Source organism: Phyllostomus hastatus, unplaced genomic scaffold (assembly GCF_019186645.2).
Source record: "Phyllostomus hastatus isolate PE091 unplaced genomic scaffold, TTU_PhHast_1.1 phas_scaffold_501, whole genome shotgun sequence".
Taxonomy (NCBI): domain Eukaryota; kingdom Metazoa; phylum Chordata; class Mammalia; order Chiroptera; family Phyllostomidae; genus Phyllostomus; species Phyllostomus hastatus.
Genome location: NW_025334033.1, coordinates 34,201,313 through 34,228,160, shown reverse-complemented (window position 1 = coordinate 34,228,160; position 26,848 = coordinate 34,201,313). Strand labels below are relative to the sequence as shown.

The 26,848-nt window shown below is 36.4% G+C and overlaps 1 pseudogene; it reads left to right on the top strand.

The window, feature by feature from the left end:
* The window catches only part of LOC123807876, a 130,089-nt pseudogene that overhangs the window by 47,106 nt on the left and 56,135 nt on the right, over window positions 1-26,848 (top strand).

The following is a 26,848-nucleotide window of genomic DNA, read 5'->3' as shown; positions in this document are numbered from 1 at the left end:
TCAAGCGTGTGCCTGACCGGGAATTGAACTGGCAACCTTTTGGTTCCTGGGATGATGTTCAACCCATTGAGTCACTCTAGTCAGGGCAGAAATCTGTTTTTTATTTCCATGGATAATTAGAAAAGTGCTTCCTATTTTTTAAAAAAGTCTATTAGGATTATCAATTAAATATGTGAGACCGAACACAGACTTGTTTCTGCTCTCTCCCAAAACTCTACTAGGATGACATTAAGGAAAAATTAAAGAGCAAGTGAAATCAAGGGGATTAAGTGAAAGATTGAATACCGAGTGATAAAATCTCTTTTACTCTCTTTCTTCTTTGGACTATGCACAAGTTGTCTCTCAGACTCATTACCTATAGTCTTCTCTTCCTTGTATCCCCACCCTAACCAGGCAGGAGATTGTAAATCTTCTGGAGAAAATGACTGGCTTGTGGAAATCTATTAACTTGAAAATACTTCAGTTTAGCCCATCTTAAAATTAAAGTAGAAAAACAGGTCAAAAGCTGTAAATATATGTAGTAAGAAACATGGAGAAAGAAGAATTTGGTTGAAACAAGCAGTTCAGATTCAGAGTTATTTGCCTCATGTAAATGAAATATAAATAATCCAGAATTTTTATATTAAATTGGATCAAGAGCACAATGGATGAAAATTTGATGGGGGCTAAGTTCTTATTAAGTTTATGTTTTAGTTTACATGCTTTGTCTCTTTAGAATATAATTATACTTCCTCTTACTTGCTTACTAAGGGCAGAGTTGCCATCATATTTAGCTTCTAATTACAATAGTTGTCATCTGTAATCCTGATACTATGTATACTGTAGAAAATTCTGTTTGCCAGAAAGAACTGTGTTTGCTCACTTAAGTTATAAACTTTAACCCTAGCTGTGTGGCTTAGTTGGTTGGAGCATTGTCCCATATACCAAAAGGTTGTATGATCCCCAGTCAGGGCACATATCTAGGTTGAGGATTTGATCCTCCATCAGGGTGCTTATGGGAGGCAACCAATGGACGTTTGTCACATCAATGTTTTCCCCTCTGCCCTGCCCAACCCCTCCCACCAGCATTCCCCCCTAACCTTAGTTCATGTCCATGGGTCATACATACAAGTTCTTTGGCTTCTTCATTTTCTATACTATTTTTAACCTCCCCTTGTCTATTTTCTACCTACCATTTATGATTCTTACTTCCTGTACATTTTCCCCCATTCTCATGCTCCCTGCTGTAACCCTCCGTGTGATCTCCATTTCTGAGATTCTGTTCTTGTTCTGGTTGTTTGCTTAGTTTGTTATTGTTTTTGTTTTTTAGGTTTAGTTGTTGATAGTGGTGAGTTTGTTATCATTTTAGTGTTCATAGTTTTTTTATCTTTTTCTTAGATAAGTCCCTTTAACATTTCATATAATGAGGGTTTGGTGGTGATGAACTCCTTTAACTTGACCTTATCTGGGAAGCACTTTATCTGCCCTTCCATTCTAAAGGATAGCTTTGCTGCATAGAGTAATCTTAGTCCTTGCCTTTCATGACTTTGAATACTTCTTTCCAGCCCCTTCTTGCCTGTAAGATTTCTTTTGAGAAATCAGCTCATAGTCTTATGGGAACTCCTTTGTAGGTAACTGGTTCCTTTTCACTTGCTGCTTTTAAGATTCTCTCCTTATCTTTAATCTTGGGTAATTTAATTATGATGTGTCTTCCTATAATAAACATACATTCAAAAATTATTGCCCTGGCTGGTGTAGCTCAGTGGTTTGAGTGTAGGCCTGTGAAGCAAAGAGTCACCGGTTCAATTCCCAGTCAGGCAGATGCCTGGGTTGCAGCCTAGGTCTCCAGTAGGGGGCACGAAAGAGGCAACCACACATTGATGTTTCTCTCCCTTTTCTTCTCTCTAAAAATAAATAAATTCCTTCCCTTCCCCCTCTCTAAAAATAAATAAATTAAATACAAAAAACAAAAAAACAAACATACAATGAGTAAATTTATGTTTCCATAACAAATAACTGAATATAATTTAGATACCAGATTAAAGGTTAAGACAACACTAGTTACTTAAAAGTCAGGATTTAAAGGGGAACTCTAATAATCATAAGTAGATAGATAAAAATATGAAAATAACATACTGAATGCCTATATATCTGACAAGATGGGATCATTACCCTAGTGGAGTTTAATATATATATATATAATAATGTTCTCAAGGTCAACTCTTTATATTCTCCAGTGTTTTATTCTCATTGAATTAGGCAAAGGGAACTGGTTCAGTCTTGTCTCCTCCAGGCAGCTGTTGACAGGGTCTACTTTCTTGCAGTTCTTCAGTAAAATGCTCATTGAGACTCATATCCTGTGGCTTCAGCAAAAATCTCTACTCAAGGCTAAATTTTAAAAATGTGTCTTATAATTTTTTATTTCCAAAAGAGATGGGGGATATAATCCTAAAGAAAATCAGAGGTCAATTCTGGGGAGCTTTAAAAGGTTGCCACAGGATAGAGTAAAAGAGAAAATGAATCTTTCTCTTCTATCAGACCCAAACTCTCCTCTCACAGCTGTTGCTTTATTTCTGAACTTTCTACATTTTACTTAATAAACTGATGTGGACACTGGCCCACAGTGTCTGCGGCATTATGGATGAGATGAGACAAATTCACACAGACTACCAAGTCCTATGGAGGAAAAGGGACGGCACGGCCACTCTTTCAAGAGGAGAGCATACCGACCCTTGCCTTGACAGGCTTTTATTGGCTTTCTAGTAGCATACATCAAAGAAGATTTTCATTTATTATACTTAGGTTTGCTTTAGGCAATTACTTTTTACAGATAGCAACAGAAGGATGTTACTGATTACTTCTTACAGATTAGCAAGGAAAAAATGTTGCAAATGCAAGGGAATGATAAGAGTAACAGGTCTGGTTATACTACTTGGGAGAATTAGCACAGACTTCAGGAAGTTACTTTAAAGATATGCAGCAACCTGGCTGGTGTAGCTCAGTGGATTGAGCATGGGCTGCGAACCAAAGTGTCGCAGGTTCGATTCCCAGTCAGGGCACATGCCTGGGTTGCAGGCCATGACCCCCAGCAACCGCACATTGATGTTTCTCTCTCTCTCTCTCTATCTCCCTCCCTTCCCTCTCTAAAAATAAGTAAATAAATAATCTTAAAAAAATAAAAGATACGCATCAAGCTCTCACCGCCTGAACTCAGGGTGAGGGAGTTTCAGCAAGAGCAAGTCACAAAGCAGCCTAGCTATAATGCAGGCCCTGATTTTCCATGGGAGAACTTCTTCATGGGCATGGTCCTGCGTGCCAACTTGCTCCCCACTGGTTTTCCACGTGGGTGCTGAGCTACATTTCCACGCCTTGAGAAGTGGTTCCCTACAATAAAACAAAGGACAAACATTTCAGAATAACATTTTTTAAAAAATTACTAAAATTTTCTCTAGAAATGAGAACATATGTTCACATGAAAGCCTGTTTGTGACTATTTGGAATAACTGTATTAATAATCACCAAAAACTGGAAATAAACCAAAGTCTTTCGACTGCTGAATAGATCAATATTCTACTCAACAATAAAAGTAGGATAGCCCTGGCTGGTGTAGCTCAGTGGATTGAGCTCAGGCCTGTGAACCAAAGGGTTTCCGGTTCAATTCCCAGTCAGGGCACACGCCTCGGTTGCGGGCCAGGTCCCTAGTTGGGGGAGCATGAGAGGCAATGACACATTGATGTTTCTTTCCTTCTTTCTTCTTCCCTTCCCCTCACTCTAAAAATAAATAAATAAAATATTTAAAAAATAAAATAAAAGTAGGATAAACTACTACTCAGAAATAAAGAGGAATGATTATTTACCCATACAACCTCAGGGGTGAATCTCAAATGTATTATGCTAGCCAGGAAGCCAGAGGCTAAAGGCTATCCACTATGTTTTCCTCTTTATTCCCCAGGTGAGTACTTCATTTTCGAAAAGGCAAAATTATAGGAATAGAAAAATCAGCGGTTGCATAGGATTGAGGGAAGGGAAGATTTGCTACTAAGTGAAACACAAGGGAATTTGGAGGTGGGAAGGGTAACAGAAGTGTTCTGAATGTTGATTCTGGCCATGGTTATAAAACTCTAGGCATTTGTCAAAACTCATAGAACTCTAAACTAAAAAGAATAGATTTCACTGTATGTAAATCAAAATGTCAGCTGAAGAAATAAGCAAAACCCAATTAAAATCCTGTAAGAATACAACCTATAGGACAGATGCTATACAGGGGTAGTCTTTTCTTTTTTAGCATATTTTTAAGTTATTTTAATATTTACTGTATTATTTTACTATAAAATAAAACACAGGTACATAAAGCCACACAAAACAAACACATGACTTACTGAATTGTTACAAGGTGAGTATTTTTGTTACCAACAAGCAGGTCAAGACAGAACTTTCCAGCCAGCCAAGAAGCCCTTCATGAGCCCCATCCAGCACAAGTTCTTCCTCCACCGTTGGTCGCTGACATCCTGACTTCTAGAGTCGTCCTTTCCTTGTCTTTCTTTGCAGTCTCCTCACACATGCACATTCCTCGTCACTATAACATGGACTTGTTTGTTTATCTAAGTCGCATAATCTCTAGGGTCTCTGTCTCATTCCTGGCAATGTACTTGTTGAAGACTCTGGCTTGTTTGACACGGTTTTTCACAGTCTGGACTTTGTCGACTGATGGCTCATGATGAACCTGACATGTCCCTTTGTCTTCTGTGTTTCTTGCAAACTGGCAGCTGGATCCAGAGACTCTATCTGTCTCAGGTCCAACCAACACCCCTGGACAAGGCTGTAGGTAGTACTGCTCTTTCATTGGGAACCCCTTTAGTGAATATGGCAATTTGTTCAAAACCTCACAAAACTAAATAAGTATAAAATACCTTTAAATCATTAGAGTTTTAAATGATATGCTTATAAATCTGTGACACTTCTACTTTTGAAATGTTAAGCCTTATAATTGCTCTAAAATTTTTGGGACGTCCTATATATAATGTGAAGAACAAAATACCTTATGCGTTCATAATGATGCTTCTGGTTCAAATTCAGGATGCTAAGGTTTTTACTTAATTCTTTCATTTAGTTGCATCTGTATCTCCTGTTGTCTACACCCAAACTCCTGGTTCTCAAGGACATGAGGTGATAGAATTACAATGTCAATGTTTGAGCACTCTTAACCACAGCATTGTGCACATGTAATAACAAGGACAGGGGGAAATGTACACAATCTTGTGTGATCTACTCTGAATTACAGACACAATTAATGAAATTAATAGTGTTGGTAAACTGAAGACTATCTATGGATATAAATCATTATCTACCTCAATGTTTTTGATTCAGCCTTGCTTTAAAGTAAAATTAATATCAGAGGGCCAATTGTTTTGAAGCAGGAAATTGTAGGAAAACATTAGGAAGGCATTGATTTAAGTGCTTTTGTAAACTGAAAGCCTTGAAAGCACTGGATTAACAATTCATCTTTATTTAGGTAGGGAGGAAAGATGGTGAGTGAATATTTACAATTTAATTTGCCATAAAATGTAAGTTAAGTCTATAATTACTGATTCTTACCACGAGTTTTTAGTTTCATCTATGTCTGTTTATTAAAAGGGCAAAGAGCATCCTTTAATATTGGAAGTTTGTGTTTATAGTTTCAAGGATGGTTGAGAGATGATTGCTTGCAAACACACCTGTTAAGAGGTGTGCTGTAGAAAACTGGATCTGATCACTGGAAGTTGTAAAGTATGTTTGCCATAGGAGGTTGACTAACTAATTGGTTGCCTGTGACCTCACTGATCTGGTAGTTTGCAAATGAAATTTAAAAATGACTCATATATAAATTTTAAATCATAACAAATATCTCTTGTGTATAAAATACAATATGTATCTGTGTAGATATTAACTTTGAAATATCAAGTGCTGCTTTTGTACATTAAATTTTATATTAAATGTTATATTAAAATTTAAATTTTATATTAAAAATTAATACAAATTAAATTTTATATTAAATATTGGATATTTAAGTTTGGTTATAATGAAAGAAATGGTAGAGCTATTTTATTTTATAGTTAAACTATAAAGATTCTAGCTTGAATCATCTGGCTCATCTTATATTATTTTAAGTATTTTTATACTATTTTCTATTTAAAAGTGTTGAATTGATGGTTTGAAGATATTACCTTACAGATCTGTATAGTATTTACAACTAACTGCAAATATATATAACTCTAAAATAACATAAGTAGATAATATTTTAGTAAACATTTAACAAAAAGGTAAAGATGAATCAATAATAAAATAGAGGACATAGTGGACAAGGCAGAAAGCTTAAAAAGGAGATAATTTAGTGACCAATAACTTGAACAAAACAGATAGAATGAGAAAGTTTAATGGTAAAAAACATTTAAACCAAAAAGATAAAAATGAAAGTGAAGGTTGTCACAGGCATGAAATTCTCTATCTCAGTTTGGGTGTGCAAAAAAAAAGAAAGAAAGAAAAGGTAGGGTGAAGGGATTTTCTTTATAGCTCTATAAAGAAAATAGCACTGGGGGAGGGGGGTGGGCTGGGCTGGGAGTAAAAGACAGAAAACTGTACTTAAACAATTAAATTAAAAACAATGTTATCAAAAAAAGAAAAGAAAAGAAAATAGTTCTATAACTAGGCTCAATTCAGGCTTTGCTAATGATAGAAAACAAACTTGCCAATTCAATTTAATCCAGTAACTTTTGGTTTAAAACATAATTACTTCTGTCTAATAGCTCTGTTCTTGTGGCATTCTCCTTCTCCCTTTTTTTCTTTTCCTTCTCCCCTGCATGTGGCCTGAGACTACAAGGGCAGACACAGTGTCCTGACCCTTTGGACAGCTGGCCTTGGCCTTGGCCTTCACTGGCTTCCTGCCTCTGTGCCTGACCGTGCCAAGCTTCTCCAGAACCCTTCTCACAGTTTCCTTAGGCCATAGCTGGGAAGGGAAGTACATTCTCCTCTGCTCCAGAGGTCCTCCCAATTCATCACACATTCTCATGAACTTTGCAACATTGGGTGTTATCCTAAAGGGGAAGCAACCTGGCTTCAGGCTCTTCTCAGAAACTGTGCATCTCGGCTCATGGCCCTTTTACATCTGTCTTCCTTTTCAGCAGCCACTGGCTGCATTCTCATCTCCTTTTGGGAGGGAAACCAGCTCTGATATTATTATGCACCTCTTTGCAAGAGGGACATAAACAGCTTTCTCTGGGGCTGCTAGCCCCCCTAAATTAAAGCATAAACAAAGTACTTCTGCGACTGGGCAAGTACTAGCTTGGGACCTCAGAGGGAGACAGAAATGTATGGAGCTGACAAAAGTAAATAAAGGGAAAATTTGAGTAAAACAATTTGAGCCTGGTATGTTGGGGGCAAGGACAGAAAGCCCTCTCAGATGCAGGTAAACATCTAACCCCTGAATATTCCTCTTCTCCCTCCATTCCTGGAGGCCCTGGAGAGTATAAGAAAGGAGATATCTTTAAATAGAACAGCTCTGGAATAGAAGAGGTAAGTGGGGGTTCTTGAGGGGCCCAATTGCCTGGTGAAGAGGAGTAATAGGAATGGTAATACCCATCTGTGGCTTCCTGTGCTCTGAAGTCTACCCTCACTTGTCTCTTAAATATACCTGGAGTGCACACACCTCAGCTCATGGAGCATGTGGCAAATGAAGGCAGTTCTGGAAATGACAGTTTATTGTGTACTAATAACCATTCTTAATTTTTTTCTAAGCTGAAAAAAATTATCCAATTTTTAGTTAGACACATGATTGCCCAGAATAAAAACCATAATACCCAGCCTCCTTTGCAGCTAAATGCATTCATATGGCAAAAAGTATTTTTAACAACTATATACTAATGCATTTGAAATCTCTAAAAATGAGCTTCTGAGAAAAATATGATACTGATATTATCACATAAAGATAATTTGAACAGGCTGATAATCATTAATGAAATTAAAATAGTAGTCATCAGCAATCTCCCCCAATCACCCTAAAAGTTCCAGGCTCACACAGTGTTATAGTGAATCCCACTAACCTTTCAGGGAATAGATGATATCAATTTAATGTCAGTTGTTTCAGAAAAGAGAAAAGGATGCCCCACTCTTCTCATGAGCCTAATCTAAACTTGTTTTCAAAATTAAATAAGAAAAGGAAATGAAAAGAAAGTTATAGGCCCATTTTCACTTATTAAAATAGACACAAAAATTGCTAAGTCAAAGCAACAATATATTAAAGTATATTACGATCAAATAATAAGTAGTTTTGCTAAGAATGCAAGGATGGTCTAACTAACATTTGAAAAATCTATTAATGTAATTCATCACTTCAATGGAATAAAAGAGAATCACATGACTATTTTAATCAATATAGAAACAGCATTTGATAAATTTCAACACCAAAAAAAATAAACAAACAAATAAACTCTACAGAAACTAAAAGTAGATGAGAGCTCCCTTAATTTCAAGAAGTCTCTAAGCCAAAAACTAATGGTAATCATCTTTCCAAATGGAGAAAAGTTAGACAGCTTTTGTTTTTAGATCAAGAAACAAACAAAATAACCCAGGAACTAGCACATTATCAGTATTTGTTGTCATCTAACAGGTTTGGCCATTGCAGTAACTCAATCAACCAATCGATCAATCGAATAAAATCTATAAGAATTAGAAATAAAGATAGAAAAAACTTTCATTATTGGCATTACTGACAGATCAAACAATTCTGTGCAGAGAATCCAAGAGAATTAACAGACACATGATTGGAATTAATAGTAGAATTCATCAAAATTACTTATTAAAAGATCCTTACAAACAATTAGTCACAGTCCTTTACCCCAGTCGGGTAGGTGTAATTATTTAAAAACATGATTTTCAAGAGCAATAAGAAACACAGATCATTGAAAAAATAAATCTAACCAAATATGTATGAGATCTTTGAAATTTTTAAAAAAATTTATCAAAAGACATTAGAAAAAATCTAAGTAAATGGCAAGATTCCTATCTTTTGTGGATAGATAGACCCAATACAAAGTGTTAATTGATTTTTGCCAAATTAATCAATAATGTTAATACAATAAATTTTGAATTAATAAATGTTAATACAATGAAAACCCCATTTTTTGTGGGACTTAATAAGCTGATTCTAAAATTTATATAAGAGAGCAAAAGACCAAGAACAGCCCAGAGAAATTTTAAAGATAAAGAAGCAGGGAGACATGCCTGATTGGACATCAAAATTTATAATGAAGTTATAAATAAGTTATAACAGTGTGATGTGAGTGCAGAAATGGACAAATGGAATAATGGAACAGATTAAAGAATCCAGGAACAGGCCCATCCACATAAGACAACTCAGTAAATAAATAAAAGAGATGGCAATACAGATCGGCGGAAGGATGGCTTATGTGGCAGACGGTCCTCAGGAAAATAGTTAACCATATGGAGGAAAAAAATAAAACTATAGCTCCATATCTCATCCTACACAATGGTTAACTCCAGCAGAATTAAAGGAAAATTTAAGAAAATTTCTTTGTTTCAGGGCATGAAGATATATTTTAAAAAAATTAATAAATAAGCCTAAACCATTAAAAAAAGACCAGTAAGTTGACTAGATTTTTAAAAAACCTGTATTACAAAAGATATTGTGGAGGAAATGATAAGCCACAGACTGGGAGAAAGTATTTGCAGTTCAGGTGATAGACAATGATTAATATTTAATATGTGAAAGATTCCTAAAGAGAAAAAACAGATTAGATTACACAACATAAAAATAACAAAGGATATAGGCATACAATTCATGGAGAATTAAAGAAAACAGAAATGAGAATCACAGTGAGGTACCATTTCATAGCTATCTTATTGGTGAAAATTTAAAAGTCTGACCACCTCCGTGCAAGGAGACAACGCTGCCAGGGTGGGAGAGGGGAGAGTGAATTAGAATTACCACTTAGAGCAATTTGGCAAAACATAGTAAGTTTGAGAATGCATGTCCCCTAATAGGGCTGCAATTCCGCTTCAAGGTGCAAGGAGAAAAAAAAAGTTGCAGGCAAACATGTACAGTATGTCTGCAGACTGATACACAGGGATAATGAGCACCAAATTCTAGCTGGTGATTACTTTACTTTCAAAGACAAAAAGAAGGGAATGGGTTTCAAAGACCAGTGGCAGGTGCTTCAGTAGTATCCATTTTACTTTTTAAGCTAGATTTTAATTTTATTTGCCATCTATATTCTGTATGCCTGAAAACCACAACTTTTTTAAAGTGTTACTCTGGCTGGGATTTTACTTTAATGTTTTTCACTGACCTGCTGTTCATACACCCAAGACACACTGGCTGCTCAGAAACATGATTCATTTGAGTCCAGGAAGTCTTTGTTTAAACTGTCCAAGGCAAGAAAACAATCTCATTTCAAAAATATTTGGGGGAAAAAACTCCATTTTGTCTTTTTTGATACAGAAATAAGTTTCTTGAGAAGTGAAACTATGCTGTATATTTTCTTCAGCATCTAGCATTGGATGGGAATTAAACGTTATGTTTATCAATTATTTGGTTATTCACTTCCCTGAAATTTAAAAATAAATTTTCTGTGAAATATTTTAAACAGTGATTAACTTCCCAACCTAACCCACCAAATCCTCTTTAACCCATGTTGCTGCTTAAATTGAAGATAATTATAACAAATATAAGGTAAACTTATGTGGGGTGTTTGCTTGTTCATTTGCTCAGTACACTTAACATCAGCCTCAATATAGGTCTACTTTCATTAAAAAGGGAAATACTAAATTAGCTGGTGTTCTAAATTTCCCTTTCTTTCAGAGTATTTAATAATCTCATCTGTTTGCATGTAATAGGATATAACTCATTCCAAATCCAAATGTGCTATAATTACATTTTTTCATGGATTTTCTTTAGTGATGGAAATTTTCAGTTCAAAGCCAGCATCTTCCAACTGATTTGTGGGGGCTCCAAAGAGAAGTGTCAGTAAACTCCTGCCCAAGTCCCGCCTCCTGGGCGACTGACTGCAGCCCACTCCCTCCCAAGGCCTAGCATGTCTGATGGGAGAAGGGTGGATGCCAGGGAAGCTGGGGAGGTGGGGAAGGGATCAGGCAGAAATGGCAGAGAGTGCTGCCAGAGAGGAAAACAGCATTTCGTCCAGAAGATTCAAGTAGAAGCCAGGAAAATGACAGGTTCTACGGCCAAGCAGCAGAGCCACTGGCAAAGATGAACAGAGTTGACAGCTCCAAAGCAGAAAGAAATTAAGTTGTTCAAAATCAAGGCTGTTGCGGATGAGTTTGGGCTGAAGTTTTAACCAGGGAGGAATTGCATGGCTGAGCTGGGTGTGAGAGCTTAAAGGAGTTACCTTTCGACCTGGAAATGGAGAGCTATCTCTTATCCTACTTTCCATCCTTCTCCTCTTTTCCCCTTTCTATTGTTCCTACCTATATCCTCTTTTATTTGAAGAAAACTTTATATATATTCCTCTACTCAGAGTAGACAGATGTTAATATTTCATCATATTGGCTTCAAATATTTTTAATCAAAAACTCCAGTATTACAAATAAAGTTTGTAATACTCAGTCCCATTCATCTCCTTCCCTGCCTGAGCACGTCTACTATCATGAATCTGGTATAGACTCTTCTAGTCCACATTTAAATTTTTTTTGCTATACATATGTTTATCCACAAACAATATAATATATTGTGTGTTTTATAGTGGAGTATGTCATACCATGCATATTGATGGGTGGCATGTCAATGAACATATTTTTTCATTCTAACCATGTTCAATATATTGATCAAGTTTGCTCCTTTTAACTATTGTGGAGTATCCCATCATGTAGCATACCATGCTTTATGTATTCATTCCCTTCATGATATGTTTTCCAACTTTTCACCATTATAGGTAATGCTAATGAACATCTTAATGCCCATTTATTCTTTAGCAACAAAACTGCCGTTTCTAGAGCAAAAGAAATAATAAACTATAATTCTAATCTTTTTTTGTACATTCTATGATAAAGGACTAAGATGCATCCAAAATTAGTGTGTGACTTAAATGTACGCAAGGGTCACCCGTTGGTTGAGTTCATTGCTTATCTTGTCAGAATTCTCTGGTATGTTCGAATGTAGGCTTGAGAACCAAATGCTCAGGTCCACACCTTGACTCAGACTCCAGTGAAACTGAGGGTCATTGCCTAGTCAGCATTCTTTCCCCTTCTAGTGTCAGCTGAGGAGTGGACTCGCATCGGTATGCGTTGGACAACAGTACCTTTGATACATTCTTCCAGTGTTTGGGCTGCTTTGTGGAGCTTTCCTTTTATGTAAGCTATTAGGCAATATGACCTCACACCAAGAAAGCTGTGAATCTAGGTCTCTTTCTTTTTCTTTATCCACTACTTCCTCCTCCACTTACTCCCCGTAACACTCATGGGCATCTTGGATATTAACTTTTAACTTTAGTCTCCACTCTGATTGGAGACTGGCAAACACACACCTGCCAGCACCTGGCCAGATGACACCAGAGAGAAAGAAATGGCATGAATGTGCTTTCTGCCAGCATCGAGCTGGCCAAAGCCACAGTGGGGGCCTAGTCCTGCCCAAACATGTGACAGGAGGGGATCAGCAGACTTCCTCTCATATGGAAACAGACCCTGGTGTAGGACTCCAGCCCAGAGGAGAGAGGAGTTGAAGGAGAGTCTTCTCTTATGGCTTCTAACCCTGTGACTATACTTACTAGAAAACTTGGTTGAAGCAGTACCTGACAACTGATGGAACCAGATCGTGATCCATTCTTCCTGAGTGAAATAAAAACAGGAAGAAACTAGGAGAAGAGAGGAGCTTTGTGAGCCTCTCCCTGCCCAGGCCAGGTGCACTAAGAGGTGTTATCCATCCCCAGATCCTAGTGGTTCTGGCTCCCAGCTTGTTTTCAAGCCTAGACACCTGTTGCAATAGTAGAGTTAAAAAACCTTTCTCCCCAGACTAGCCCAGAAATCCACAGAGAAAAATGGAATATGCTTATAGGGATGTTGAGAAAAAAGATAAACAATGTCAGGAATTTGGGTTTTAGTTAAATTCTATTTATTTAAAAGGGTTGTGAGTCATTGACCAACTCTTTCATTCTCCTATCTTAATGTCAGTGAAACAAATTAGCTATAACATGTTAAACATGTTTACATATATAAATCACCATCATAAAAGCTCATCAAGATAGGTAAAGTCAGTTTTAAAATATAAGAAGTTATTTCTTCATGTCATCCAGGATCATATTTTAAAGACTTGGAACTATTCCAATAGCTAGGTCTCTGATGTCCTCTTGGATTTAGATCACAAGATTCAGAATTCTAAGGGCCTGGTAATCAACACTCCTGTGGCTAGGATAATTAAGTTATTCTGATGTAGAGCTCTGAAATGATGTCAATTCTTGGCAATTTCAGGAATCTTAAAATGATTTAAAAATATCCCATAAAGAGCTTGTGGTCAATGGTCCTTGTTTTTCAGAATGTCAGAATTGTCATTATGTCTGTTTTGTGGGTTTTTTTTTTTCAATTTAAATAAGTAGACTTTTTTAAGAGAAATTTTGGGTTCATAGCAAAATTGAGTGGAAGGCCCACATTTCCCATCTACCCCTTGCCCTTCGTGTGTGTAGTCCCCACGTTATCAACATCCTTCCCTGGAGTGGCACATTTGTCCTGTTTTGCTGCGGCTTCCCAAGACTCTAAATCAACAAGGTTCAATCTTTTAAAGCCTTTGCCATCTAGTTGAACAATCTTTATCCCATCCTTATTAATAATCATTGGCAGCCTTTATCTCTTTTTCCTGTATTAAGGGAATACTTCTTATACTAAATGAACATCTTTTAACCTAGCCAATTTTGGCCTAGTTGACTCTTCTCATGGGACAGTTGGAGAGAGTCAGAAACCCAGACTGGGGTTTCCCAAAAGGTAGGGAGTTGGGCAAAGGGAGGCTATGGTAACCATCAGCCAGAGTTTGAGCCATCGTGTTCCTCTCCAAAAAAAAAATATTTGGGGGGAACACTCCATATGTTATATGATTCTTCAGGAAAAAGAGTCATAATGTCAATTAAGTTTGTGAAAAACTGCACACCATTTACCTCTCTTGGAGATTATAATGCACATTAGTATATTATAGTCTTTGAGAAATCCTCTAGTAAAAGAACCTTGTTTAATTTCTTTAACCCATTGTTACCTAAATTTATTTGACCATAGGGCCCACTTCATCTCAAGAAATCCCGCTTCATTAACATTTCATAGAATTTGTGCTCCAGCAAAATCCTTGGGGAAGTGCTGCTCAGCATTTGGCATGAGGTTGTCCGAGGTGAAGTAATGGACAACAAAACAAAGAGCGGCACAAAGCTAGGACAAGTCAAAGCTCATGGGAGCCTTCATTTTCATTTTAAATTTATTTTCTTTTTTAATTTTTAACTTAAAAAATAATAAATGATGGGAGAAGCTTGAGCATGTTTATGGCCTGCGGAAAGACACCTAAAGAGATGATATTAAAGTCACAGGGAAAGGATGATCGTAGAATCTAGTGGTGCTCTTTAATATTTCCAGCAGCCAAATGAGATAGGAGTTATCATTGCCCATGTTTTGCAGATGAGAAAATGAAGGCTCCAACAGGTAACATCGCCCAGGACCACACAGCTGCTCAGAGCAGAGTTGGGCTTCAAGGTCAGGTGTAATTCCACAGGCTGTGCTCTCTCCACTGTGCCAAGGGCTTTCTTCCAAATCCTGGTGATTTTGTGTTCTAAATATCTTCCCAAAATTTTCTCTTCTTTCTGTCCTCCCACTGGAGTAGCAGTGAAGGATGAGCTAATTTTGGTGGCACTTTGAACTGAGGTTTACTAGGAACAAGTTTCATTTCTTCCCTCCATGTCATTGCACATATTTCCCCCCTCTGCCCTGAATACTCTCAGATCTCCTTCCCATCTCCCTACTTGGCATCCAGTCCTCCCTATGTGGTGAACTCATAATCATTGTATACATACACACATTATATAAATATACATACAAGATAATGTAACTACATATATACAATACATACATATATGAGGTCTGTCCAGTAAAAGTCCAGCCATTGTTAATATCATGAGAACAGTTTGTACAACAATAATGTAACCTGGCAGCCAGGAGAGGGGACTGGAATGCACAAGGCGAACAATGATGACTTCACTGTCCTAGTCAGTGGGGGCAGTAGACGCCATTGAGTGAGCATGTTGTCTGTGTGGCTGTCACATTCAAAATGACTGAGTGAGTAGAGCAATAAATCTTCATCAAACTTTGTGTTAAGCTTGAACAGTCCTCTGTGGAAACTATTTGGGTGATTCCGAAGCCCGCAGCTATAGGCAGCTGGTGATTGCCAGATTCATCATGACAACACACCCACTCATGCATCACATCTCATGCAGAGTATTTTTTGGCTAAACATTGAATTACCCAGGGGACTCAGCTCCCCTGTAGCCCAGATTTGGTGCCCTGTGACTTCTGGCTTTTCCCAAAACTAAAATCACCTTTGAAAGAGAAGAGATTTTGAGACCATCGATGAGATTCAGGAAAATACAACGGGGTAGCTGATGGCAATTGGGAGAACTGTGTGGGGTCCCAAGGTGCCTCCTTTGAAGGGGACTGAGGCATCATTGTCCTATGTACAGCATTTCTTGTATCTTGTATTTTCTTTGATAAATGTCTCTATTTTTCATATTACATGGCTAGATACCTTGGACAGACCTTGTACATTTTACTGTGTATACACTGTATGTATGTTGCATCTTTTTTACATACATATATACAAAATAGTTCTGTTATTAGTAAGTGAAATAACTATTTACAAAGGTCTCCCCCAACCATTCCACATCCCATACCTAAAGTCATAATTCTTGTCTTGTGAATTTAGGGACAGCTGCAGGGGAAATAACACAGTGGTTGTGAATTAAAGATAATGACTTTGGACAGGCTTTCTGAATCCTTAACTGGGAATGTTTGTTTCATTATCTTGCTACTACTTCAGATTCCATTTCTTACAGTGTTGATGCTTTAGTAAAATTTTATTACCTAGGAGGGGTTAATTAGAAATGTAGACGAAGAGGAACTGCTCAATATAATTTATGTATTTAGATCTCACCAAAGGCTTTTGACATGTTTCCAAAGCAAATGCTGCATTAAAAAGATAATTATAAATTGATAGAATAAGCTCCAGCAGTGAACAGATGTTTTTGAACTTAGATAACTTATTAAATATTTTCATAACATCTGTTTCCTGAGTCACATGCACGTTTTAAAGTGCACCGAGTAATGCAAACATTGTTATTTCCAGAATACGCCTACAGTTTTAATTGAAATAATGATACTTCCAATGCCTGATAAATCTGGAGACTGACCTTTGCTCCAGTCTTCTGCATGGAGCAAAATGTTTCAGTGTGGTTACAACTGTCAGTAGTGAGCGAACCCACAGGCGACCTTGATCCATTAACACCAGCTCTTGGGATACATCCTCTCTTTGCTTTCTTTACCTGTACTGCTTTCTCTCCCATCAGTCTCCTGTTTATTTATTTTTTCCCTATTTATATGTTGAATTTTAAAAAAATCTTTTAAAATATTTTTAAAAATGTAAAACTAAATCTATATGGTATATCATAAGATATTTTGGTGGTAAACTTACAGATTTCCACTCCTTGCTGTTAGCATCAGTTTCTGTGTTGTCATTAGCAAAGCTTTGTTGGCTTCTTTTGGTGATGTTCAAATATTCATAAAGGAGCATGAGAATCTAGTCAGTGGGATATTCAGTTAGCACAGCAATCTTAAATAAAGAGCAACATTTTTTATACACTAATAAAACTGATTTATGTTAACTCAGAAGACCAGAAATATAAAAGGAAAATTTGGTTTTCCAGTTAGAGTCCAAAATGGAAATACCTTTCAGGTGCCTATATGAAACAAAGCACAGTCACTAAACACTATCTGGACATCTGCACCAGTGTGAGCTCTCCCAGCTCTATGAGGGGAGAATATGTCATCTTTCCCTTCACAAAACTCCGGTCTACCTGGGAAGACAGAACTAGCACACAAGGCACAGGAGGGAATCATGCAAGGTGGTGTGTAACTCAGCATTAACTCTGTGGACCATAGAGAAGTGTCCAGACACGAAATTTTGATATTTGCTTTTGATATCTTCCAAGTCCTTATTCCTCTGCTTCTCTTGTCCTCCCTGCATCTTCCTCTCTAATTTCCTAGGCACCCAGGGGCATCCTCTCCTTCCTACTACATCTGACCGTAAGTACCTACTTATTGAATTCAACATGCCATCAATTATAAAATATATCATTATTTTTACCACTATGAAAAAATGATACTAATTATACCACAGTGTTCCATCATTTAAAATTTTCAATCGTTTACAATTAGATTTAGGTTTTTTATATGTAATGCTCTTTTGTATACATAAAAAAGAAAGTAAGATTAATTTCATTGGTGAAATCATTAAGATTTTCCCAAACCTTCACAACTTTCAATAGAACATTATTAAACTAATTTGTATTGAGTTACAAATGACTAGTCCTTTTTAAGTCAATATGCCTACATATTTATTGATTACTATGTATCCTGTACTACAGAGGTTCAGAGAATAAGTGCAGATAAAATCAAATCAAGAGCATAAAATTTGAATAGGATCCAAGGATGAATGAGATTGCATATTTTGGACATGGGGTACAAGAGGAAGAAGTGGGAGAAAAGGGAGAAAGTTGAAAAAGTAAACCTCTGTGATGTGAATGATTATTCCATTGCAAATGAGATATTATAAGACCCAGCCTTAAATCAGAAACAATTCACACAAGCATAAATAAAACCAAATACATGTGAACACAGAGTTATCCATCAAAAACATCTACTCTTCTGCTAAAATGTCCAAACTGTAATAAAGCTCTTAAGGAAAGAATAAAAGAATAGAAGTTATAGCATGGAATATTACACAGATATGTAAAAATGTGGGATTCAAAATTACATGCACAATGTTATTACAACAATAAAAATATATTTGCCTGTAACCTAAATGACCGAAAGTACTTATGTAGAAACATGTATCTTTCTCCTTTCTAGATTTTCTTTAATATTGTTTTTGCATCTGATAACTTAATAATTAATTTAAAAGTACATATGAAAAAGAGTGAAATTAGTATATTAGTCAGTGAGGGAAGAATGATATAATAAGGCTAAGATTATAAAAAGAGAAGAAATGACTATCAAAATATTATTTAAACATCAACTTACTATACTTTTGCTTTATTTTAATATAATATTTTAATAAGTTATTCAAAGGAAACAGTAAAAGAGAAACATAGGATAATAGAGTCTGCATTAGTTAAATGTCAATATTAGTACTTCATGACCAGGTTTTTCATACACAATCTAATAAACGCTGTGAATTATTGATAGTCTCAATAACACAGATGAATCTCAGTGCTAAGTGAAAGAAGCCAGAGTCAAAAGGCTACATACTGTGTGGTTCCATTTGTATGACATTATGGTGAACACAAAACATGTGACATGAACAGATCAGTGCAAGTCAGTGATTAAATGTTGGGGAGGACTTGACTGCAAAGGGTACCACAGGGGAATTTTTCTTTGAGGGGATAAAATATTCTGTATTGAGATGGTATGGTAGTTGCATGATTTTATACATTTGTGAAAATTCAAAGAGCTGACCATCAAAAATAATAAATTTTATTGTATGTTAATGAAAAAAGGAAGAAGGATAAAGAGAAACTTCCTGGAGTGTCATTTAATGGTCTTCAAATGAGATTTGACAGTTTAGATACTAAAACTCTCTCACAACACTGTCCAAATGTTCTCTCTCTTATGGAACATTTTTCAACCCACACCAGCCATCTCCCATCATCATTACTTGCTTGGTCGGTGTCTCTCTAGCACTTCACTTTTATCTGCTTTTACTGCCTTATTAAGCATTCTTCTCCTCCCACACACAAAAAATGTGAGTTACTTAAGAAAAGGGAATATGCCAAGAACCTTTATCTTCTTGGCATGCCCACATTGGGTTTAGAACCTTACAGATGGGGCACACCTAATATTTGTCAGAGGAAGGAGTGAATGAATTGCTGCCTTATTAAGCATTCTTCTCCTCTCACAAAAAAATAAATGTGAGTTACTTAAGAAAAGGGAATATGCCAAGAGTCTTTATCTTGTTGCCATGTCCAGCATCTGGTTTAGAACTTTATAGGTGGGGCATACCTAAGTATTTGTCCATCTTCAAAAGCCAAAAAATAAATATAAGTCATGACACCATTAAAGTCCTAGAGGAGAACATAGGCAAGAAAATCTCAGATATTTCACGCAGCAACATTTTCACTGATATGTCCCCTAGAGCAAGGGACATAAAGGAAAGAACAAGGAAATGGGATCTCATCAAAATAAAAATCTTCTGCATGGCTAAAGAAAACAGTATTAAAATAAAAAGAGAACCAATCATATGGGAAAACATATTTGCCAATGATACTTCAGACAAGGCTTTAATCTCCAAAATATATAAAGAACTCGCAAGACTCCACTCTAAGAAGACAAGCAACCCAATTAAAAAATGGGCAAAAGACTCAAACAGACACTTCTCCAAAGAGGACATACAGAGGATCCAGACACATGAAAAGTTGTTCAGTATTGCTAGCTATCAGAGAGATGCAAATTAAAACTACAATGAGATACCACTTCACACCAGTCAGAATGGTGATCATAAACAAAGCAATAAACAACAAGTGTTGGAGAAATTGTGGAGAAAAGGGAACCCTAGTGCACTGTTGGTGAGATTGCAGATTGGTACAACCACTATGGAAAATGATATGGAATTTTCTCAGAAAACTAAAAATGGATCTGCCTTTTGACCCAGAAATTCCACTGCTAGGATTATATCCTAAGAACCCTGAAACACCAGTCCAGAAGAACCTATACACCCCAATGTTAATAGCAGCACAATTTATAATAGTACTGGAAGCAACCTAGGTGCCCATCAGGAAATGAATGGATCAAAAAACTATGGTACATTTACACAATGGAATTCTATGCAGCAGAAAGAAAAAAGGAGCTCCTACCCTTTGTGACAGCATGGATGGAACTAGAGAGCATTATGCTAAGCGAAATAAGCCAGGCAGTGAAAGACAAATACCATATAATCTCACCTCTAACAGTAACCTAATCAACAGAACAAACGCACAAGCAAAATATAACCAAAGACACTGAAAATATAACCAAAGACACTGAAATGACAGTGACCAGAGGGTAGAGGGGAAGGAATTTCAGGGGAAAAGGGGAAGGGTTTGCAGGAACAAGTATGGGGGACACATGGATGGAAATAAGTGGGGGTGGAAACAGGAGGGAAGTGGGAAGGGCTGGAGGGGTGGACTGGGATGGGAGTAAAAGGCAGAAGACTGTACTTGAACAACAATTAAAATAAAAATTTTAAAAAAGTTGAAATAAAAAAGGAGTTTTGTCCATCTTTAAAACTTTTTATTATGGAAATTTTCAAAAATAATCAGTAAAAGAGAGGAAGCAGTATAACAAATCCCATGTTATCTAACAACCAACTTCACACTCTCCACATTCAACTAGATTATTTTAAGCAAAGCCCAGATGTTATATTTCCCATTAACACATCGATATATATCTCTATTAAGACAAGTGCTCTGTTTTGTTTAATACAGCCACAATGCTATTTTCCCTTAAAATAAACACTTAAAACATATTCTTAATTTCCTTAATTTTATTATAGTTAATATCATCTAATAGCCACTCACTGTTCAAATTTCCCAGTTGTCTCATGAGTGTCTTTTTATAGTTGGTTTGTTTGAATCAGGATCCAAACAAGATCCACACATTGCATTTTGTTGATAAGTTTCTTTAAATTTCTTCTCATCTACACCAGTTCCCCCTGTAGGTCATCTTTCCATAAACTTGTCCACATTATGAATTTGCAATTTAGGTTCATAGGTGGTCCTACCTACTCTTGTTGCATTACATCAGAAACAATGATGCCTGGTGGTCTCTCCCTTTGTGATGTTAAGATTAATCTGTAGGCTTAGGTGTCATTAGAGGAATTCATCCATTATGATGTTCCCCATCAGCTTTTCGCTTAAGAACTTTAGCAATGAAGATCTAATATTTCATGAGGGGTTAGAAATGGGGTGATATTTTAATTACATTATTCCTTCTGCCTATGGTAGCTGGCATTCACTTAATATATGTACGAAAGGCAGAGTAAATACTTCTCTATTTTTATTCAACATTTTTCATATTAATGAATTAGTATTCTAGCAATCACCAAAGGTGACAACTGATTTTTTTAAAGTATTACATTCTCATGAGTTCTAATGTGATACATTTCAAGCCCTGAATTATTTTTGATGCTTAAATTGGCCCATCTTTAACCAGTAAGATACTTTTTAATCTGTCTCTAATATTTTTTTCACTGTTTCTTTTCTGATGTGATAAGATACTCTAGTTTCATCATGTGAATTTCCTACCTCATAACTGGAATCTGCCATTTATTTATCCCAGGAACCCTGATTACTTTTAGTGGACCATGAGAGTGCTAACAGTTCTCATTTCGATGGGTTGACCATGGCTTCTGAAATAAAGTGGTTACTAAGATGTACATTTGGGCATTTGGAACAAAATCAGAGACCAGCAAAAATCACAGAATAAGTGGAGTGAGATTTCATAAAATAAAGTGTATTTTATACATACTTTATATAAAGGTAAACAAAAGATATAACATTTTTCATGCACCACTAATATAGACATATACAATATGTATACTATATATAACTCAACATATGAATTTGTTGAATTCATATATGAATATATGTATACCATATACATTCATAATACATACACATATATAAGTATGTGATATACATAACATGTGTGTATATACACATATATGCAGTACGTAATAGGTATACACATACATGTATGTTGTGTACATAATATTCATACACATATGTGTATCATATACATATAGAACATGTATGTGATATATACATATATGTGTATACAATATATACATATCATATATGTATATATTAGTGGTACTGAATAAGCCATTGCTAAAACTAATGGAAAATTAGAAGAATTAAAAAGATTCCTAGCACAAAACTCATATTAATTAAGATTGTGTGACACATTCTCCAAGTAATATTATTTTTGTGAGTTTCTGTGGATTCTTTCCATTTTTCTCGTTACCAAGATCTAGGTTGAATGATTTAATAGTGAGCTGTTGCCTTGTATGGGTGTTTGTTGTCTGAGTATGTATAGCATGAGAAATTATAACTTTAGGTAGTTCCAGCCAAAATACCAAACACATTTCATTAATGAAAATGTGCACACGTACAAATTTCATCTGTGGTTGGCTATGTTACATCTCATGTTTTATAAATGAGTGACAGGTATAGTATCAAAATGAAGATATACTGCATATTGACTCAAAATTCAATCTACTAATTCATTAGTGTAAAACAGCAATTTTCAACAGGCGTGTTGCAATAATTTTTAAAACATGCAATACCTGACTATTTAGTCAAGAGAACTGACTTGTTTTCACTTAGACTGTCAAATTAGAAAATGACAACAGCCAACACAACAATAGCCATCTGGTGTAAATCAATAAAAATGATGCCTACTTCTTTTGTTGGATTGGCAAAAGATATAACATATTTTTCGTGTGCCACAGAAGTTTAGTAATTAGTGTATGTGTGCCATGACACGAAAAAAGTTGAAAATCGCTTTGTTCTATTCTAACATTTGACACAGGAATTGAAACAGGATATGGAACCAATTTTAACAACTTTGGAATCATAAGTTCTCCAGCTAAAAATTACTTTTCTTAAGTGGAAGTTGCCGCAAGGAAGATGAACCTTGTATTTAGTTTAGAAACTTTCTGATAAAGAGAATTTTAGAGGATCTTTAAGCATGGTTACAAAGTCCAGACTTGAATGAACTCACCTATCGAAGGAGAAGTCTTGGGACTAACCACACTTAAAGTGCTCGGAGCACCATAAAATGAATTTTCAAAGGAAAAACACTTCCCCAGACAGGAGCTCCTGAGCCACTTGTAAACAATCCTCTTGCAAGATAAAAGTGTCTTTTATTCTAAAACATTTAACTTATTCATCAAGGAACTTAACTTACCAAAGTCAAATAAAAATCACAAAAAATATCTAAAATTAATCATTTTAATTCTTCTTTCAGAAAAGATTTTTCAAGTGCCAAATTTTTTTATAATAAATGAACATCATGAGGTGTACAAACATATAAGGCTCAATAAAGAACTATACTGTATCGAATACCAGTTCATAAAAGGAAGATATTTTGTATGGTGGGGCTCTCTCTGCCTGGCGAGGAGACTTCAATCCAGAACTAGACCAGTGAGCATCCTGAGTACCGTTCACAGACACACCACAGTGATGAGTCACTTACACTGCAGGGAACCATCCCAGCAGCACAAGGACCTGGAAGTACCTAAAGCAGGCCAAAGAATAGGAAGAGTAGCTGAGAACAAGCCATCATTTTTTAAAATTAAAATTTAAATTATTTATTGTATTTTTTCCATTACCATTTACCACTCCTATACCCTGTTCCACCTCCACCCACCCCAGCACCCCACCACCGAAATCACCACACTGCTGTCTGTGTCCGTGTGTTCTTGCCCTTTTGTTTCTTTCTTGCTTGTTCCCTCCACCTTTCCCTACCCCTCACCCCAGAGATGTCAGCCTGCTCTCTACCTATGAGTCTGTCTCTACTTTGCAACAAGCCATCTGATATATATTTGTTGATAACTTCACAGTTTTCCCTAATTGCATATTTTTTTATCCAAGCCATTATATAATGATGTTCCTGTCTTTCTGAATAGTTAGATTTATACTGATGTCTTGGTTTGCTTATGGAAACTAAAACCTAAATTGCTTAGAATTTTAATTTGGATCTCAGACTCTTCCATCCTTTTATACAAACATAGCAAAGAAAAGCTCCATTTCAGTAACATGAAACAGCCACTGTTTGAATTACAGTTTTTCTAGGGACTTAATGAGTGAGGCAGGCAGCTTGACCTTTCTGGGGCTCCATAAAACTTGATGGTGATATTGATTATCTTTATGTAGGATCAGCCCAGAAGAGAGAACACGTGACAGTTATGTGAGCTTTTCAGAAAAAAAATGTTCTCGCTAGACACAAAGTAGAAAACAGCTAGTATCAAATCTGACCCCCTTGTAATGATGCAACATGCACTTTTCAACCAGACCTCTACAAAAATGTCTAATTAAAGTGGATTTATTGGTTTTCCTTTTATAATAGTAAATTTACCATGGCAAAAGAATGTTAAGAAGCAATTAGGTTCTTATTATTTCATTAATATTTTAAAGCTTCTTTGACTTTTTTTAAAAATCAAATAATCCAAATACCATGATGTTAAAAGCAAAAACCAGGGAGTTTCCTCCTGTCCTTTAGCAGTGAATTATTGCCAGGAGCAGCTGTCCTGTTCCACTGTTGTCTCCTTGTTGGAACAGAGAATTGCCTGCCTCTCTCTTCTTATTTCTTTCATTGTTTCCACGGACTCCTGCATGGCTTAGCACATCTCACTCCCACCCTGGACACTGCTAATGGCTACAGGGAAACAAGCAGGGAGAAGGTGGGACCATGCAACTCCTCTTCCTCTTCCTGGGCAATTCCTTCACCAGCATCCCTTTTCTCTGTCTCCTCATTCTCTTTGGTCCCCCTGAATATGCACCCACCTCACCCATTTGAACTCATCCCATCTCCTTTTCCTAAACTCCAAGCTCTTATCATTCCAAAGCTGGACCAACCCATGTGGGCACCCCTGTGCTGGCGAAAACCACAAACCCATTTATGGGTTGAATTGTGTCTTCCCTAAATTCATATGTTGAAGTCCTGAGCCTATTGGTTTGCAACTTATTTGAAAGTTTTCCAAGTGTCACTTGAAGTTAGCCCCTGTTGATGGTGACAGTGATGGTTATGGTGATAGCATTTCTTACATATTGCTCTCTCCAGCTCCCTTCCACATTAGGATCCACTTTTGGTCAGAAGAGATAAACCACAGATGCAGTCAGATGCATGGGTGGATGCATGGGGGTTGTTGGATTTGTGGGAAGTGGAGGATAAAGGGCAATGTGATGTAGATTAGGTGAGATAAGGCAGTTGGTACTAAGATCTGGGGTTAAATTATGTTTCAAATAGACCACTCACCCTATACACACACACGTACACACATCACTGAGTTGTAACATAAATGAAAAAAAATAAAAAAGGTACCGGGAACACAAGGTATATTTTCTACTTTTTTTTCTTTTTTAAGCTTCTACAAAAATAACCTGTGAATCTAAGATTGTGAGAAACCCCCACAATTTAGACTGGCAAAAACGAAAGCAAAGCTCTCTGTTCCACTGTTCAGGGAATAAAGCTCTGATGATTCAGAAAATACAGGTTTTAAAGTTATTAATGCTCATAATATGATGGGTGTGTTCAGCCTCTGGATGTTCCATCTTCCATGTTATTTCTGACTGGCAGGCAAATGTTCTCTCGCACACGTGTATGTCCCATCTAATACTGTACATACCATTTTGGGGACTGTGAGAATATGAATGCTCCGTACCCACTGTTTTTATAACTAGGTATGAATATTAGTTAATGTTTTAAAAATCTTATGCAAACTGGCTCAGTTAGACTCACTTTAATCATGTCATAGTGTTTCTTCTACATTTTGTCTATTCTTTATTGCAAGTCACAAAATAAAGAAAGAATGGAATTTACTTTCTGTGTTAGCCAATTCAAACCACAAAATCGGGTATGAACTGAGACTGACCACATGCTCAAGTTCATTGCTTTCATATCTCAAATAAAAAGACAGTATTATTTTAGTCTTGAAGAACTAACAAAAATTCACTTACATTCTCATTTTTGTGTTATGCTTGATTAGTAAACACACCAACCAACCCACCAATACAGACAGCTGAGCAGACTTGAGATACAAAAATACAGTCTCTCAGCAGGGTTAATTTTCTGTTAGCTTTCTCAGGGCTATTTAATTTTTAGCTTTTCTTCTCATATAGGGCATGCACGAACTGACCGGATTTTGTGGGGCTTAAAGCTTACATAGCTTCAGACCCCTCTATAAGGTGAAGTATAGAACGTACACAAAACCAGGTTCAGAGCCTTGAAAGGTGCGTGTGTAAGTGGGGGGCCCTGAAGCTTAAATTTCATAAAAGTCACGGTAAATCCACCCATAGTTCATGGGAAACAGATCATGTGTTCCAGATGGTGTCTGAAAAATTTCCTGATATGGGCTATTTTTCTGTCAGATAGTCATTAAATGTTTCTTACACTATTAGAAAAGTATCTCAGACTCTCTTTTCCTCTCTCAGCTACCATCAGTTTGATTAGGCTGATCTTTTTTTAAACATCAACTGGGAATGTACCAAGAGCTTTCATATTCTGTTGTTTTTTTTTTGCTAAAAAAAACCCATCCTGGGCCAAATGGACTCTTTCCTGTTGTCTGTGGTCTTTCTCATGTATAATTTGTCACAGCTGATGGACTGCAGAATTGGGGATATAGTGTTTGCCTTGGAGCTGCTGGGAATTTTTTTTTCTGAAGTTGTGCCGTGAACCAAAAAAAAAAAAAAAATCCCTCAGAACTCTTACCCTGCATCATTGTAATTGTTGTTCATTTCTGACCTCAGAAATAGTTTCTAATTCCTCTGAAGGCAGATCTGGCTCTGCATACTTGAGCAGATGGCTTGATTTT